The sequence below is a fragment of the Rattus norvegicus genome, chromosome 3 (genome assembly GCF_036323735.1).
Source record: "Rattus norvegicus strain BN/NHsdMcwi chromosome 3, GRCr8, whole genome shotgun sequence".
NCBI classification, from domain to species: Eukaryota; Metazoa; Chordata; class Mammalia; order Rodentia; family Muridae; genus Rattus; species Rattus norvegicus.
The window spans coordinates 156231364-156250052 of record NC_086021.1 but is presented as its reverse complement, the minus strand read 5'-3'; the positions used below and the strand labels follow the sequence as shown (position 1 = coordinate 156250052).

The 18689-nt window shown below is 42.0% G+C and overlaps 1 long non-coding RNA gene across 1 annotated transcript in view; it reads right to left on the bottom strand.

Annotated features, from left to right (window-relative positions):
* Positions 1-18689, bottom strand: part of LOC120101462 (uncharacterized) — a 111412-nt gene that overhangs the window by 51584 nt on the left and 41139 nt on the right. Inside the window, exon 2 of the long non-coding RNA XR_010065434.1 lies at positions 16340-16432. This is a non-coding gene — a long non-coding RNA (uncharacterized LOC120101462). The remainder of the gene's footprint in view (positions 1-16339; positions 16433-18689) is intronic.

Here is an 18689-nt window from a genome sequence, read left to right as displayed (position 1 = left end):
TCAGTACAGTCAGTGGGATATAGGCTTCTACAGGCATCTTGAAATAGTATTTTAAGATATGAAATGTGTGTGTGTGTGTGTGTGTGTGTGTGTGTGTGTGTGTGAGCAGTATGTGCGTTTTTGCTTTTAGAAGGCAATCTCACTGTGCCTGTTATTTTTCCCTTTTATTGAAAAGTTTTTTCCCCCTCACAAAACATGTCCTGATTACAGTTTCCCCTCCCTCTACTCCTCCCAGTTCCTCCCCACCTCCCCTCCCATCCGGATCCCCTCATTTTGTGTCTCTTATTAGAAAACAAACCAGCTTCTAAGGGCTAATAATAAAATAAAATACTTTATAATAAGATAAAAAAATTAACACCATAGAATTGAACAAAGCAAACAACTGAAAGGGAAAAAAAGCCTAAAAGAAAACACAAAACCCAGACACCTGCCCATTCTCACACTCAGAAATCCCATAAAGACACCGAACTGGAAGCTACAATACATACATCGAAGACCTGGCGCTGACTCCTGCAGACCCTGGGCATGCTGTCCCAGTCTCTAAATTCATATGTGCTTTGATCATCTCAATTTAGCGGACCTTCTCTTCATGTTATTCTCTTTCCTTTCTGACCCTTACATTCTTGCTGCCTCTACTTCCACAGGGTTCCTTGAGCCCTGAGAGGAGGGATTTGAAACAGACATTTTATTTAGAGCTGAGTGTTCTACGGCCTCTCAGTCTCTGCATGTATGGCTGTGGGTCTCTGTATTGGTTCTCGTCTGTTGCAGGAGAAACTTCCCTGATGATGGCTGAACAAGGCACTGATCTTAAGAGTATCACAGAATGTCAGAAAAGTCATTTTATCCTCTTCTTTTTTAAAATATTTTTGTCTCTGCTTTACTCCTCTGAGTCCTCTGCTCATCCTCCCCTCTCACCCAGATCCACCTTTTCTCTATTTCCCTTCAAAAATGAGTAGGCCTCTCAAGGATATCAACCAAATATGGCATAACAAGATACAATAAGAGTACACACAATTCTGCTGGGAGTAGATGTCCCAGAGTGGGATGGTACCCAAAGTGGGGCTTCCCCTTCTCTGAGGAAAAGAGGAGGGAGTAATGGGGGGAGGGATTTGTAAGGGTGGAACTGGTAGAAGAGGAGGGAGGTGGTTGCAATCAGGGTGTAAAGTCAACAACAACAACAACAACAAAGACAAGGCACAAACCCTCATATCAGGGCTGCGTGAGGCAACCCAGTAGGAGGTAAAAAGTTCCAAAAGCAGGAGAAAGACCAAGAGACAACTCCACTCCCACTCTTAGGAGTCCCACAAAAACCTCAAGCTGAGAACCCTAATGTATACACAGAGGACAAAGTGCAGACTCAAGCTCTATGATTACTTCAGTCTTTGAGAGCCCCTATGAGCCCTGCTTTCTTGCTTCTGTGAGCCATGCTCTCCTGGTGACCTCAACCCTCTGGCTCCTAAAATTATTCCTCCCCTTTTCCCCAAGCTCCAAGAGAAGGGACCCAATAGAGGTCTCCAATTTGGGTTTTCTGTGTATCTGATGTTTGACTTTGGGTCTGTGTATCTGTTTTCATCAAGTGCAAGAGGAAATATCTCTGATGACAATGGGCTAGGCAACATTGATCTATGAATATAGTAGAATATTATTATGAATGACTTTATTAATTTCTCACAATATCCTAGGTCTAAGGGCTATCCAGCCTCTAGTTTCTGGTCACCCAGGCAGTATCAGGCCTGGTTTCCCTCTCCTGGTACGGGTTAGTCACTCCCACAAGTTCTATGTCTTCATTAGCCTAGCACATCTTGCAGGCAGGACACCATGGCAGATCAAAGGGTTTGTGTCTTGGTTGGCATTTGCAGAGTACCTTCCTGTGTCAAAGAAGCTAGCACAGAGGAGTAATAATGGCTCTATTTAGCTCCCAGTTTGACCTCTTCAGATTCAGTGAATTGTGTAGGTGTTGTCTTCAGCATTGCAGCCTTGACTTTGTTTTGTGGAGAGCAATTACAACTGTCTTGGCAACAATTTGAGTTTTCTGTGAATTCCCATAGGATCTCTTTGTCCAAAAGCTCAATTTGATGTAACCTAATCCTGGGAAGCATTATTTAGTGCTAGAGATGGCTAGTTAGGGCTATGTCTCCCCCATTATTTGGCAATTTTAGTTAGATCAACTTTATGTATGTGTATATTTTAGGAAGCTCCTTCTATATTAGGTTTCCATATTATTCCTGAAATGTCCCTTAATTTTAGTTGTCTTTCTCCCATTCCCTACTTTTTCTCCCTCCTCACTAGATCCCCACCCCCATCTATCCATAACTATCTATTCTATTTCTCTTTCCCAATAAGATCTATAGGTCAGCACTCTATAACTAACCTTTGTGGTTCTACACATATACTAGCTGAGCTCCAATTGCTTGCAAACTGTGGCTTTCACAAAGGATACCATCTACAGGTAGACTATAGATATCCCAGTTGCTGCCAGGCAGTTTCTCAGCTCCTTGTAAACATGTCCCTTTGTACTTCCTACGATCTGGGTGTGTTTATTTTATAGAAAAGATTCTCAGCCCATCTGGGATTTGTTTGGAAGAGATTGCCTCTTTATTTTCTTTATAAAAATAACCCTTCCCTTTATGTAACTGGGCTGACCATCAGTTTGTCAGGCAGACCTCACCTTTTCCTGGGAGTGTCCTTGGAAGCCTTGGTGTCTGTGGGTTAACCCTTCATGTGCTCTGACTCTAGCTTCGTCTTCTGTAGCATACAGAGTCACCTTTCTAAGCCATTTTTTCCATCTTTTTCTCCAGCATTCCCTGGTGTCTGGAGTAAATAGCATGGTTGTCTTGTCTTAAATGAATGAGAGAGGAAGGAAATGAACAAACCAAATGGATTGCTTGCTGCCTTGTCCAATGTATTTGCCATTGTATTCTATACAGAGAAGCAGTATTATTAGATGTCCATGGGTCCATCCTGACCAGGGCACTGGAAAAAAAAAACACCTGGTCTTATAATTAATTCCAAAAATGGCTTAGGAAGTTTTCACTTATTTTTCCAGTATAGAAGCTATAGTTGTATGGAAGTACAGTAGCAGTGCAGCAGTGAGTCAGACTAAGGAGCAGAAAGACACAACCCCCAAAGACTTGCATTCAAGGGCTCACTTAGACCAAAGGAAGGAAATGGAAAGAAAAGGACCAGAGCCTGATAAGAATAGAGACAGGAAAGTGGGACTGTGGGATGCAGTGAAGGGTCAGTGTGCTCTTTGAAGCTGTTGAGTAGTTAAGATCATGTTCCTACTTTAGTTAGGACTTGAACCCATGCTGTGTAGTATTAGAAAACCCAGAGGGGTGGAGCAGACAAAGACTTGATATTCTAAAGCTAGTGGTCAGTGAGCAGGGGCCTTTTTTCTTGCTCTAAGGAGTATGAAGAACTTTTCACTGATTTCTTGAAAAGCCTGATGATACAGGGATGTGTGCAGAAAAGCTATCTGCATCATACATGACATTGAAGTAAGGGCACAATGAAGTTAAGAGCAGGTTCCAGCACCATGGCCCCTATGCACTGCCTCTACTTGCCATTGCGCTCTTTTGGGGCTTTTAATGACAGAATGGTAGACTCAGTTCAAAGCAATGCATGCTAATATGCAATAACTTCCTGAAATCCATATGTAAGTATAAATGTGATTCTTCTGACAGTCTGGAGACCTCCTAACAAAGTCTCCTTGCAGAAAGACCCATGGTCATGCAGTCACAGACTTCATTTCTGAGAAAAGACAATTGTTTTATCATAGGAGGAAGGATGTTGGCAGGGAGTAGGAGACCATTTGGCTTTCATCTTTGATTACATAGATGCTTCCAAATACATACAGAGTAACACGCAGTCACCTGTGTGCAGGCTTCAGTAAACTGGAACCATCTCAGCATCTTAGTGCTGTAAAAATAAAACAGGAGCTGGATCATCAAAGAGAGGAGCTAGCTCTTACCCCTGAGTGTAGCTGTACCTGCTGACTTGTTTCCAAGTAGTAAAACATGGAAAGAGGTAGCTTCCAGAGTGAAGAAAAGATCATGCAGTGGTTTGAGCAGGCCTTCACTGGTTCATTTGTTATAAATTTAATGCTGAGATTCATATGCTGATGCTTTCGAAGGCAGAGCTTTTAGGAAGGAATTCGGTTTCCATGAAGTCATGAGGGTATAGGATAAGGATGGCATTGATGACTTTACAAGAACTTAGTGGTACACTCCTATAATCCTACCCTGGGAGGTAGAGGCAGGGGGTAGCATTTTGGGTAAAGGCTGGGCTATATAGCATGAGTTTGTTTCCAAGGAGTAACATAAAATAAATAAAATCAACAAATCAACATGATACACAACAACCAAAATGAGGGAGAGAGAGAGAGAGAGAGAGAGAGAGAGAGAGAGAGAGAGAGAAAGGGAGAGAGAGAGAGAGAGAGAGAGAGAGAGAGAGAGAGAGAGAGCACTGTGCTTGCTTGCATCATTTTGACAGGTGATGAGGCAGTGAGAGGCCCTTCCCAATATGAATCAGATCTCACTTCCTTCATTGTGTGCTTATCTGCATCCAGAACCTTGAGCCAAATAACAGTTTTTATTAAGTGACTCAAGCTCAATGATTTTGTTATAGTAACAGAAGGCACAGTACACGTAAGAAGTCATGCTGAAAGTATGAACACTGGACATAATCTTAAGACCAGCATACTTTCCTGCTGAGTTCCCCACCCCCATCCATGGCCAAGCTAGAACCTATCTGGGGGGAGCTTAAGTAAGATAAGGGACATTCTATAAAGTATCAGGCTAAGGCTTCTTGAAACTATAAAGGTCATCAAAGCCAAGGGAAGTCTGAAAAATAGTTATAAATCAGTAGGAAAACAAAACAAAAAACCCCCCAAACCCACAAAACAAACAAACAAACAAAAAACCCACAAACAACAACGAAAACCACAATGAGATTCATTTGGTGATAGGGCTTCTGAAATTGAAAAGGGGAAATGGGGGAAAACTTCTGATGTCCCAATAAAGCATGAATTTAACAATTATTGATATACAGAGGTACTGATGTTGGTCCTAAGGGTTTTATAGGCATATCCTGCGATATAAGATGAGAATAATTGGAGAAAGTGAGGGCTGGATACAAGCAATTTCTGTGCTTGTATCTTGTCTATAGATCTAATGTTATTTGAAAAACAAAAGGTTATTATTTCAGTGAAAATAATAATAAAAGAAGGGTGATCCTGGTTCCAAATGGCTGACCTTACAAGGTAGATTTACAGAATTTTGCATGAAGTTAAAGCTCTAGGGTTCTTTCTAAGTTGCAACAGACAAGAAGCTTTTGATGAATGTTGGAAATAAGATAAAAAATTCAACATGAAATAGTTGCTTATACTAAAAATTGTAAACACCCAAACAACAAAAGAATCTAAAATCAAACCCCATTTATTTTCTGTGGAATCCTGAATTCTGATGAGCAGAGGTCATTTTTAGCACTTGAGAGACAAATCTGTGGGACTTTAAGGATCACTGTGGACCTGTGGTTAAACATGGTTTGATCACAAGTCTTTGTTTTTCACTCTTTTCTCAGATCACTAAAATTATGGTCAAGTAGGGAGATGTACAGCGTCTCATCAGCATGAAGGATATCAAGGAGACATTTACTCAATGATGCTTTAAAGGAGACATGACTAACAGCGAATTTGTGGCTGTCTACCTTCTTTTCCTAAGGTAGAATGAACTGGATGAACTGGTAGTAACATCTCAAATGAGTGGAATCTGGAAACCATGTCTCCATGGAAAAACTAACTTTAAGAAGTTAGTATTTTTTGCAGAAAGAGCCAGTGGTCATGTGTGAGCATTCCAGCATCCCTAGGTCAGACATGTAGGACAGAAAAGAGAGGGAAGTTGGTGGTAGCTTCAGTTACCCAGGACAGATCCTCCCTAACCCTACAGTAGTAGATCACTTTGTTTTCTCCCAAAGTAAGAGCGAATCCTGGACCCTCAGTGGAGAGAGGGTATCAACTGCAAGAACAATAATAGCGTAACTCATTAAGACTCTTTATTATGAACAATGGTCCAATATGTACCCTCTACCATGAATGAGAAGGCTCTTTTGAAGAAATAGATCCTGGTGCTCAATGTAGCCAGAGAAAGCTCCCCAAGATGAGTTCCCCTGCCCCTGAATTCACAGAACCTTGAAAAATGATGTAGTATTAGAGACAGGGTTTCAGAGAGGTAATGAATTCAAATAAGACAGTTGGTGTGGGAGTTGTGTATCACATGGCTGCTGATCTTACTAGAAGAGGAAATCTAAATACAGACACATCGAACATATGCATAAAGAAACTGTCATGGAAGACAGGGCGATGAGACACCACCTACAAGCCAAGGAAAAAGGTCTCAGAAGATACTAAATCTGTTGGCACATTGCATGTGAACATTTACATCTACAACTGTGAGTATATAAATGTCCATAAAGCTTTGTAATGGGAGTGCTGGCAGACTGATACGGATATGCATGGATTTCTTCCAATACAAAGGCCAACGATTCTTCACTGAAGCCACCCATTACCAAGCTTTGTCCTGGACCTGAATTTGGTAATGGTCAGGACCTCTGAATGACAGACAGATGGCACATTCAAAAGAGAGGAGGAGAGAGTTTAGTAAATGATCTATTTAATGGGAAGAGGGCGTGGCTAACAGAAACCAACAAGATTGTAAGTTCCATGGAAAAGGAGAAAGAAATAATTCCTAGAGCCCAAGGAAGAGCTGTTGGAGAGGGGGTGGCTCTTGGGCATGATGCCTTCAAAGGAGGAATACAATCTCGGCTCAGTAGGGAACATGTCTTCTCTGCTTGACATTTGACCTCTTAACAATGCTGTACATTTGTTACTTCCAACAGAAGTCAGTGTATAAAGGAGACTGGCGAGCATGGCAGAGGTTCCAGGATAGAGGACAGCATGGCTAGAGTGGATCTGAGAGGACAGTTGAGAGATTTGCAGTTCCCTTTTCCTATCAGCTTCTCAATAACTGATAAATGTGAACAGGCTGCTAAAGTTCTCCAGATAGCTAAACTCCTTTCAACATAATAAAGGTCAAATCAGACAGACAAACAAACCCAAACAAGTCAACTGAAGGAAATTAGAAGAAGCAGATGATGTGGTAAAGAATTGAGAGAGAGAGAGAGAGAGAGAGAGAGAGAGAGAGAGAGAGAGAGGGAGAGGGAGGGAGAGAGAGAGAGAGAGGAGGAGGAATTCACAGGACACATGGAGCAAACAAAAACAAAACTGATATCCAAAGATAAACTATGTTATTTCAAAAATAGGACTCCCAAAAAGAAAAATCAAATAATCCGAAAGAAATCCTAGAGCCTAAATGTGTTATAGACCAAAATATTTGTACTTATTTTGGGGGGCCGCCATAACAAAACACCACCACCTGGCAGTCTTATAAACCACAGAAGTTCATTTCTCATAGTTATGTATGCTGGAGGTTCAAGAACACAACATGAATAGATTCAGTGTCTCGGGAGGACTTGCTTTCTGCTGTGGAGATGGAAACTTTTAAAGCTACCTTTAACAGTCTTTTACTTATTCTTTTTTATTCAAGTTTTATTTCCATCTTTATTAAATTGGGTATTTCTTATTTACATTTTGATTGTTATTCCCTTTTCCAGTTTCCAGACCAACATCCCCCTAACCCTTCCCCCTCCCCTTCCCTGTGGGTGTTCCCCTCCCCATCCTCCCCCCATTACAACCCTCCCCCCAACAATCATGTTCACTGGGGGTCCAGCCTTGGCAGGACCAAGGGCTTCCCCTTCCACTGGTGCCCTTACTAGGCTATTCATTGCTGCTACCTATGCAGTTGGAGCCCAGGGTCAGTCCATGTATAGTCTTTGGGTAGTGGTTTAGTCCTTGGAAGCTCTGGTTGGTTGGCATTGTTGTTCATATGGGGTCTCAAGCCCCTTCAGCTCTTTCAGTCCTTTCTCTGATTCCTTCAACAAGGTTCCCATTCTCAGTTCAGTGGTTTGTTGCTAGCATTCACCTTCAGGTTCTGTCTCCTTTAGGCTCTGCTGTCTTTGGTCTCTTACAGAAGGCATTACTCATATTCATAAATCCTCTGCTTTTTCATACGATCACTTTAGATGGTAGGGTTTCAAGATATGAACCTGGGGGTTGCTAACAAATATTAAAATCATAGCACGGTTATAGAGAAGAATTATCTTGAGAAGTAGAAGAGAAGAAGGAAGAGATTTGGAATCTACCAATAAGATACACTATCTACCTCCTCAAAGTCCAAAGAATGTTGAATAGATTATGTAGAACTTATACAATACATCTGAGAACGGGTATCTTCCTCTAGGGTCCCTGAGATCACCAGACAGTACAGGCTGAAGAGTAACCGAAGCCTGCTGCAAAGCACAGAAAGAAATGACAACCTTGTGAATTTTCAGACTTCTAGAGTGCATTATTCAGAAAACAACAAAAATATATCAAGGAGAATGAGGAGGGAGGACACCATGCTAAGGAAGTAAATCTACAAGTCGGTGTTGGAGGAGTCCACATGACCAGAGCAAAGCCTTAGGCTTCTGATGAAAAGTAGAATTCTGTTGCAGCCAAAAAATGAAACATCAGGTGTATGCCCTCTAGGATGATAGGTGACCTCTCAGTTCTTCCTGCACACTGAATTAGCAGCATAAGAAGACTGAGAAGTCAAGAGAAGAAGGCAGACTGGCCGGTTATCTCCAGACCTGAGGAACAACATAGTGGTTTGTTTTAGGACCTCCTTGTTGACCCAGTTCTCACAACACTGGAATGAAGAAATGCCAACAGGACCAGATGAGACAGGTCCCAAGAGGAGCCCATTTAGTTTGATTGAAGGACTAGAACCAACAACTTTTCCACAGAGATGACTGCACAGTTGTTCATGTGGCCCCAAAATGCACTAGTCAAGGCCCAATGGGGAGTCTAGACCCTTACGTAACAATGAGAAACTCAACCTCATCAAGGAGGTGAGGGAAATCTGTGTAAGGAGCCAAGACTCATATCTGCCTGTGAATAACAAGATCCCAACTCTGTGTTGCTAGGGAGACACAGAGAGTCTAGTTTTTGTAAACATTCTCAAGCAACTTAAGGGCATTCTCTTCTAATTCTATACACACCACACTGCACACACACACACTACACACACACACACGTCTGTGTGTGTAGTGTGTGTGTAGTGTGTGTAGTGTGTATGTGTGTTGTGTGTGTGTGTGTGTGTGTGTGTGTGTGTGTGTGTGTGTCTTCTGTATATGGTATGTGTCTGTTCAGGTGGCTGGAGCCCAGAGGTAGACATTGGGTGTCTTCGTCTTTAACTGCCTTATTTTCTTGAGACAATGTCTCCCACTATAGCTAGATCTTGGCACTTTCAGAGCAAAAATCTGCCACAATCCTCCTGTCTCCACTCCCTGTCAGTTACCTAGCTTTCTATGGGAGTGGTGGAGATATGAACTCTTGTCCTTGTTCTTACAAGCATTCATATTCACTGAGCCATCTCACCAGCTCATCTGTTATATTTCTGGGAGATTACTCATTTATTTTCCATAAATGAGTATTAAATTCTCCTCTCGCCATTGACGAAATGATGTGATCTCTCCTCTTTAACATTAGCTAATGCAGTGTGATACATTGACTTATTTCTAAGCAATGCACCTTATAATCCTGGAAAATGAACACTTGACTGTAGGATATAATTATTTTTATATATTGCTGAGCTCTCTCTCTCTCTCTGTGTCTCTGTCTGTCTCTGTCTCTCTGTCTCTGTCTCTCTCTCTTTCTCTCTCTCTCTCTGTGGGGGGGGAGAAGAAGAAGAAGAAGAAGAAGAAGAAGAAGAAGAAGAAGAAGAAGAAGAAGAAGAAGAAGAAGAAGAAGAAGAAGAAGAAGAGGCGGAGGAGGAGGAGGAAGAGGAAGAGGAAGAGGAGGAAGAGGAAGAGGAGGAGGAGGAAGAGGAAGAGGAAGAGGAAGAAGAAGAAGAAGAAGAAGAAGAAGAAGAAGAAGAAGAAGAAGAAGAAGAAGAAGAAGAAGAAGAAGAAGAAGAAGAAGAAGAAGTTGCTACATTGCCAAGGCTGGCCCTGAAGCTGTGGGCTTAAAGCATTCTCTTGCTTCAGCTAGGACTACAAATGCTACTGATCCTGGCTGCTAAGACGCTATTAGGACTACTGCCTGCATATGTATGAGATACTTTGTTTTGTTTTATTTTTTCCTTTCTGGAGTGTCTATCTTGTTTGGGTATCAGAATAATGCTGTCTTCATGAATTTGGTACCCCCCCCATCCTCCCCACTGTGTTCTTTTAATTAAGCAGTCCCTCAGCCCCCATGCAAGCTGTCTCTCATTTACAAAAGAGCAAAAAACTTAATGCTTAGGAAGGCTTTAGCATCTGAAGTTCAAGGTAAAATACATTATCTCAAGAACAACTTAACAGTGAAATAGTACTACTGTCTTGCAAAGGTCAGACTAAATCTTTTCTAGGTGGAGAGTGGAAGGAGGAGGGAGAAGGGAGGAGGGAGGAGGTCATCTCGCTTTTCTGCCTTATCGCCATTGTTTCTATGGGAAATGTGTTTTGAGTTTCTAGAACAAACAGACTTGTGTAACCCAACCCTTTCTTTGTGTGCCACATTGTACTTTTCAATTCAGAAGTCTAAAAGGCCAACAGTGTTAATCCATAACCGGTGCCTGGCAGGACTACCAGAGCCTGAAAAGGAATTAGATAAGAAAAGAGTGGTGATGGCTGCCCAGGGTATTAAAAGTGCCTGAGATATGTTTTCCTGCATACGCAGGCTGTTCTACATTGGATCTGTGCCATTCCTAGACAAGGGATAGCTGACCCAGGGTGTGTGCTTCCTCCCAAGCCCATAGGCCAGTACTGGAGTGCTTCCTTGATGGCATGTGGTTTCCTGGGGAGCCTCTGTTCTCAATTCTTTCTTAGCCTGGTCAGCAGAAGAGAAGCCTAAGGCTTTTCCATGAACTGAGCACTCCAGATGCACAGCTTCATGATAGTCCCACTTGCTCAGACTAATGTTAGTCAATCTTGCTATTAAGTCTACTTCATAAACAAAGCTGTCACACAGTATTCCATGCTAGGTAGGGTGATCATGAGGGGCGTTGATTTCCGGGGTTTGGGGGACTCTTTTAGAGAATGTCTGTTCTTCCAGAGTTCTTCCTTACTTTAATTGTTAGTGTTGCCTTGATATTATTTGTCTAAATTCTCCAATGTCCTAATCTTCCTCGCTGTCTCTGTCATAGGGGCTTATCCTCCCAAGTTCTCCTCAGGGAGGGTGGGCTAACTGTATAAGTATTCTCATTTACCTGACCACTGACAGTTAACCTCCTGTCATTGACTTTCAATTATCTCCTATATTTACTCTGTCTTCTTTGTTTTCCCAAAAGGACATCACAACCTTGTTCTTCTGTCACCCCACTGGACTGTGTGTGGATACCATACTATATGCTGAATAGTGGTGGATATGGGATGCTGGTCCTTAAGGTGACTAGTGTGTTAGAGACAGATGTAGACACTTTGGATTACAGAAAAAACTGAGATGAAGTCTGTGCTGCTGAGGAAGCTAATGCAAGCAGCTTCCCTTTCGTCTGTTCAGCTTGAAGTCTATAATGTGCCTTTAACTGGTGGCTGACAGTGGATACCAATTGTGCTAAATTTGTTAAATTAAAAGGAGGGCTGATAAAGACTATACATGGACTGACCCTGGACTCTGACCTCATAGGTAGCAATGAATATCCTAGTAAGAGCACCAGTGGAAGGGGAAGCCCTGGGTCCTGCTAAGACTGAACCCCCAGTAAACTAGACTGGTGGGGGGAGGGCGGCAATGGGGGGAGGGTTGGGAGGGGAACACCCATAAGGAAGGGGAGGGGGGAGGGGGATGTTTGCCCGGATACCGGGAAAGGGAATAACACTCGAAATGTATATAAGAAATACTCAAGTTAATAAAAAAAAAAAGGAGGGCTGAAAATTTCATATACAAGTACTACATTTAATCATATATCCATACCTCCTTCTTCCTTTCCAACTCCTGTGTTTGCCTTCCACCCTCTCTCAAACTCGTGGCCTCTTCTTTTAAAATTAGGATTGGTGTGCTTGAGTGTGTGTGTGTGTGTGTGTGTGTGTGTGTGTGTGTGTGTGTGTGTCCCTTAATGTATAGAATTTACTTGTTCAATTTAATGTTTCTCTTACATATATGTGTTTAAGGCTGACTACTTGGGATTAAATAACCTGTGATGGAGCTTGTCCCTGAAGAAAACTGATTCTCTCTCTCTCTCTCTCTCTCTCTCTCTCTCTCTCTCTCTCTCTCTCTCTCTCTCTCTCCCTCCCCCTCTCTCTCTGCTTCTCTCTCTCCCTCTCTCTGTTTCTCTCTCTCTCAGCCATTGATTTGCTATAGCTCTTCATCTAGGAGTGAGACCTTATGACATTTCTTCCATCCACAATGGCATGTCTACTGGTGTTGTCACTAGAGGAGAACTTACTGCTGCCATTTTCCTAAACCGATATAATTTCTACCTGTATTCTAAATACTTTCCTTAATGCCCAGGCAAGTATGGCTCTCACACCTCATCAGAGAAGCTTCTTTACTGCAGCAGATGGAGGCTACTACAAAGATTCACAGCTGGTCAGAGTGTGGAGCATAATTGAGCTTGGGGAGCCTAGTCCATCTCATGCACCTGACACCTTTATACCTAAGGCTTAGGAAAAATTATGGTAGAGGGGCAGACAAATTCTAAAAGCCAGAAGATCAGGACCTGTGCTGCTACATAGTATCTTCCAGACCTGACAGCAAAGATGTCTCCAAGAAACCTCAACAGTAGGGTTGTGCTGTCCTAATTTAAGGGCAGGTGGTGGTTAGTCATGTATGTGAGGTCTACAGCTTTCTTTGGGCCTTGCACTCCTTGGGCAGTCTGGCAATCACTCTGGCTCCTTGTTCCAAGGAATGCTCTTAGACACTTGAAAAGAAAACATGCAGCACCACTGAATACAAGCACCCAGCTGTGTATGTATAGGGATATGTGTGCACTCTGTCAATCAAGATGGCTTCCAGTGACAGCCATGGCTATTTTTGTGATTTCAACACAGAAGGTTATATAAATGGATTTCAAGGTAGGGTTACACATACCTTTTGATACAAAAACATCTCTAGTTTCTAATGGAGATACAGTAAAAGATCCTGATAATAAAGCCATGGCAGCTGCCTTGATTCATGTTGCCAAATTTCAGTTATAGACTTGTGAAAATAAAGGTCAGATTTCTTCTCTCCTGTGTGTTACTCGGTGTTATTGTTTGAGTCTGAAATGTCCCCCACAGGCTCCTGTGTTTGAACAGTTGGTCCCTAGCTGGTGGTGCTGTTTTGGAAGGCTGTGGAACCTTTAGGAGGTACAGCATATCCAACAGACACAGGCTACCAGAGGCAATAAACCTTGGAAGGTTATAGTGCACCTCCAACCCTGATTTAGCTTCCTATGTTATGTCTATCTGATGACATATGGTTAGATGTGCACCTCTAACATCATGGATCAAGCTGCTTTGCATATGCCTGCCCTGCCAGGATGGGCTCTCACATCAGTACCACAAGTCAAGATAAACTTCTCTGGGCTGAAGTTGCTTCTGACGCATATCCTTTCAAAGTAATGAGAGAAGTAACTAATATAGTAAAATTTCAGAAACTGTAACAAATACCTGGGAAAATCAACTTAAAAGAAAGGTCAATTTGGGTTCACAGTTTGGGCGGGGTTAATCTGTGGTTGACTGGCCCCATTGTTTGGCTTATGGTGAAACAGCACACATTGGCAGTGTCTCATGGCAGATCAAAGACACTGACTTCGTTGCCAGGAAGTAACAAACAGAAGGAATGGATCCAAATATCTCCATCAAGACCTACAATGACTCAGTCTTCCCACTAGTTACCACCTCCTAAAGGCTCTTCCACCTCCCAATAGCCCCATTATGAAGAGATAACCTTTGTCACATAAAGCTTTAGGGGACACTAAAAAGCTTAACTACAGCACCATCCACAATTGTATCCTGTTAAATATGTACAGTGACACTAGAGTAAAGACATCCCTCTGCTTTTAGAGTAAGAACACCATTTTGAATTATCAGTTGGATCTTTGGGTTTGCAAAGACCCCTGGGAGCATAAGAATAGAATATGAACAGCATGGTATTGGGAGAAGCTATTTTTATATCTTCAGGAAGCTTGTGGCCAGAAGTTCCTGATGGTGCAAAGCAGAGGAGAAGATGTAGTATAGACCCTTTGTTAGAGGGATATGGGGAAGAGTGGAGCCTAAGAGGACTACAGGAATAGGATGCGGAGGTCAGGGAAAAACAGTGTCTGCTTTGATGAAAGGTCTTATAATTTTTCCTTATCATTCATCTTCTTTCAAAACATTAGGCAAATGTTCCTTTGTTACATATCAAATAATAATTGCTAAAATACAGTATCTCTGTGTTAATTTTTTTTGAATCCTTATACGTTGTCTCTTGTTTGTTGGTTAGGCTGTTTCTTCCCTCTGCTGATTGTTTCCTTTGCTGTGTGAAGCTTTCTAGTTCAATCCCATTTGTCAATTGTTGCTATTATTTCTTGAGCTATTGGAGCCATGCCAATGGCTTGTGCCTGTTACGCCCTGTGAAATGTTTCATATATTTTAAAATATGGTTACCAGTCTTTAAAAATCAGGCTATTTCATGTAAATACATAAAATGCCAGTTTTTCTTGAAAGGAAACAGTATGTTAAGAGAGTGAATTTCTTAAGGATCCAGAAGACATGGGATTTGTTGCTTCCTGTCTTAGGTTGGAGTGGGTTCTTCATTTCCCCATTGGGCATTAGCACATAGTATTTAGCCCTCTGATACAAAGCTGGGTCTTTGCATGAGTGCCACATCTACAAGATTCCCTGGGTGCAATGGTAGAAGACTTTTCCATCTCTCACATTTCACTCACTTCACCGTGACTCTCTCCGCTCTCTCCACTCTTTCCTCCCACTTTGCTCTGTCTGGGCTCCAGTGAGATGGTAGATTTATGAACACTGGTGAGAGTAGGTCTCCACCAAGGGTCTGTAAACCCCCTCTGGTCATCACTCCTCTTCATGTTGCCTTCGTCAGTTGTGGCTCTAGAAATGCTGATCTCAGCCAGAGGTGCTCAGGTTTCAGCTGTGACATCACAGGTGAAACACAAACTCTGGGGCTCTAGCCCTAGGGATATCAAAGCAGACAAGTCCCCAGGTCCTGTTCTAGTTCCTGGTCTGGGAACACACTTGGAACCTAGGTACTCCAAATGGTCTCTTCTTTTCTGTCACTCACCAGGACTGAGGGAAGTAGGTATCTTTTCCATTTTTAATTACAATTCTACACAAGCACTCCACCCCAAGCAAAAAAAAAAGTATCACAAAGTATTACCTAACTCTGTCTGTAGCAAATATGTTCTTTCACCTTGAAGGCAATTTAAAAGTACAAGGAAATGGTCCAGCTACTTGGTTCTTATCAGTTTGACATCCTAATATGTGATTTTCTTGACCATTTCAAATATATCCATTAGTAATCACAGCACAGCACCATCATCTCAAAATCTCAGGTTTGAGCACACTATTCTCAAGTCAATCAATATGTTCTTCTCACCCAAACTCATTCACACTGTTACCTCTATATGCAAGGGCCCCAAGTTCAACTATTTGGTAATGTCCTTTGAGCCAAATCACCAACATCTTGGGGATGTCAGTTATTCCTTCTTGCAAGATCATTCCACCTGGTCTTGTTGGCTGTTTATACCCTACTGTGGGGCAGGGGCAATAGTCACTAGACCCTCATGTGAGTATCCAACTGCTCTCTACCATCTGTTGTGTGCAGTTATGCTTTATTGCACATGGCCTGGGCCAGGAGTAGGGTTAGAATATATAGGTTACAAAACACTAGGGCAAGGAACCTTCATCTATGTCCTATGGGGTCCTAGGGAGGTCCTCCTCCCTAGTGAGTGAAGGCTTTCCAGATGCAGCCTGTTGAGGGGGAGGGACACTCACAATTCTATAAGTAACCCCCACCTGTGCTCTATAAAGAAGCCCAATAAACTCAATGGCTCTCCAGAGTCAACATTGGTGGAATGGTGTGTAGTTTTATTGTTGCAACCTTAGGAGGAGGAGGAGGAGGAGGAGGAGGAGGAGGAGGAGGAGGAGGAGGAGGAGGAGGAGGAGGAGGACGGGGAGGAGGAGGAGGGGGAGGAGGAGGAGAAGGAGAAGGAGGGGGAGGAGGAGAAGGAGGATCTTATGTTTCCCCCCAGGGAAGAAATTTTAGCAACCCCTATTTTCTTACTTTTCAGCTCTCCTACACTTTTTCATTCTCCTGCCTGGGCAGTCATCTCAGGACTCCTCCCTGCTAATCTTCAACTCCTTTTCATCTTCTTCTCTAAAAAAAAAAATCACAACTCAGTCAGAAAACAGACAGTTCTATTAACCAAGACCAATACCCAAGGACCAATGGCTGGGATGGAGGCCACATCCATCTAACTTTTAAAATTTTTAAACAACTCTTGGGATAATTGTAGATTCATATATGTTTATAAGAAATAATAGGTCCTGTGAAGCATTTCCAATGAATTCCCAGAAACATCTCTTAGGGACACAGTACAAGTCACAACCAGCGCATGACATTGACATTATCAGATTCAGAAAAGTTCTATTACCACAAGGATCCTTCCTGTTGCCTCTTTATGACCCCACCAGCTTCCCTCCCACTCCATTGCTTCCTTTCCATTCTTTAAATGTGTCATTTCAAGAAAATTATATGTGTTGAACCACATTAACTTCCCATCTATTTTCCACCCCTAAATCGATGTTTGTTTCTGTATTTCCCCCATTTTATAATTGATTATTTAGTTCTTCAAGTTTTTTTTATTTATTCTGCATACTAACCATTTGTTATACCTGTTATTTAAACATTTCCTTTTGGTCAATAAAGTTTCTGGTGTTTGTGTGTGTGTGTGTGTGTGTGTGTGTGTGTGTGTGTGTGTGTGTGTGTGCGTGTGTATGTGTTGGGGCCTCTTTGTTGTTCATTGCTGTCCAACAAGCTTCTGCCTGTCATCTCACTGTGGGAGCATTGGGGTTTCAGGTGCATACCTGACTTTACCTGGATTCTGGAGATTCAAACTCAAGTCCTCACCCATGCTCAGCAAGTCTCTTCTCCACTGAGTACCCCAACTCCAAGCCTAAGTATGTCTTTTACTCTTTTTAACAGAAAAAAAGGCCTACTAGTTTTGATGAAATCAGATATACCCAGTGTTCTTTTTTTTTTTTTTTTTTTTTGGAATTTTTTTTTTATTAACTTGAGTATTTCTTATATACATTTTATTCCCTTTCCCGGTTTCCGGGCAAACATCCCCCTCCCCCCTCCCCTTCCTTATGGGTGTCCCCCTCCCAACCCTCCCCCCATTGCCGCCCTCCCCCCATAGTCTAGTTCACTGGTACCCAGTGTTCTTACTTCTAAGCTAATGTCATCTCTAAGAATCGTTCACCTAAAAAACCTAAAAATTCTCTTTCAAGAGGCTTATAGTTGTATGTTTCATGTTTAACTCTGTGATACTTGTTAATTTTCATAAAGGGAAGGAAGTATTTTGTCTCTGGGTGTCCAATGACTCTAAAACTGTTATTTAAACTGTCTTTAACCCATAGAGCTGATTTTTGTGTCTTTCTTTCTGTGAGTCTGTGTCTGTTTTTCTATTGTGTTCAGTGAACTAAGTGTCTGTCCCTTTGCCAGTGACTCTGATTGTATTATAAAGTCATTCACATACATGACAGCTGGAATTCACTGATTCCAATCTCATTTCACCAAATCTCCCTGTTGTATCCTTTTCTAATCTCTAAGGATGGTCATTTAACTTTTCTTGGCATCACTAAATGTCTAACATCCATTTTCTGCATTTTATCCTCAGTCTGTTTCCTCCTTTATTATTTCCCTGAGGAACGGTAACAGGTCCTTAGAAGTGGCTTTTGCTGTAAAGCATTTACTCTTTGCTCAGGGACTCAGGGAAATCAAAGCAGGATAAAATTCTCTGGTCTCTGCCTTCATGTTTTTGTCTGTCTCCTTCGCTTTTGCTTAGAGACTGTTTGGCTTGTCACATGTTAATCATTTGATAAGTGCTTGTATAAAAGCTCATGATACCTAATTTGTCTTATATCTGTTCAAGGCTGAAGGCACAAAAATAGAGTAACTGAGATCTCTAACTGCCAGGGTTTTGGCTTTTTACAATGTCTTATTCTTGAAAAGGTACCTGAACATCTCATCTCTACTCATTGTCCAAAACCTGTAGTCATCTTGGATTCCAGGAACAGCATCCTGGTGGACATATCACTCCATGGTGAGATCACCCCTAAGCAGGAGCAGTAACCATGTTGGAGCCATATTGCTAACTCTGTATTTTCTTCTCCCCTCCCTGATGTGACAAATTTTCTCCTTTATTCCAACTAGGAAAAACAGATCATAATAGCCTTGTAAGCAGCAATAACAAAAACCTCTGTAAGGAAAATTGCCAAGAACTTTGACATGGACCAAACCTTTTGAAATATCTTCTACAGAAGTCAAGCATCATCTAAATATATCTTTCCTGTTTGTCTGGCTCTTCTGGGCTCTGGACCATTCATTGTCTTTGAGTAACTTATCAACTTAG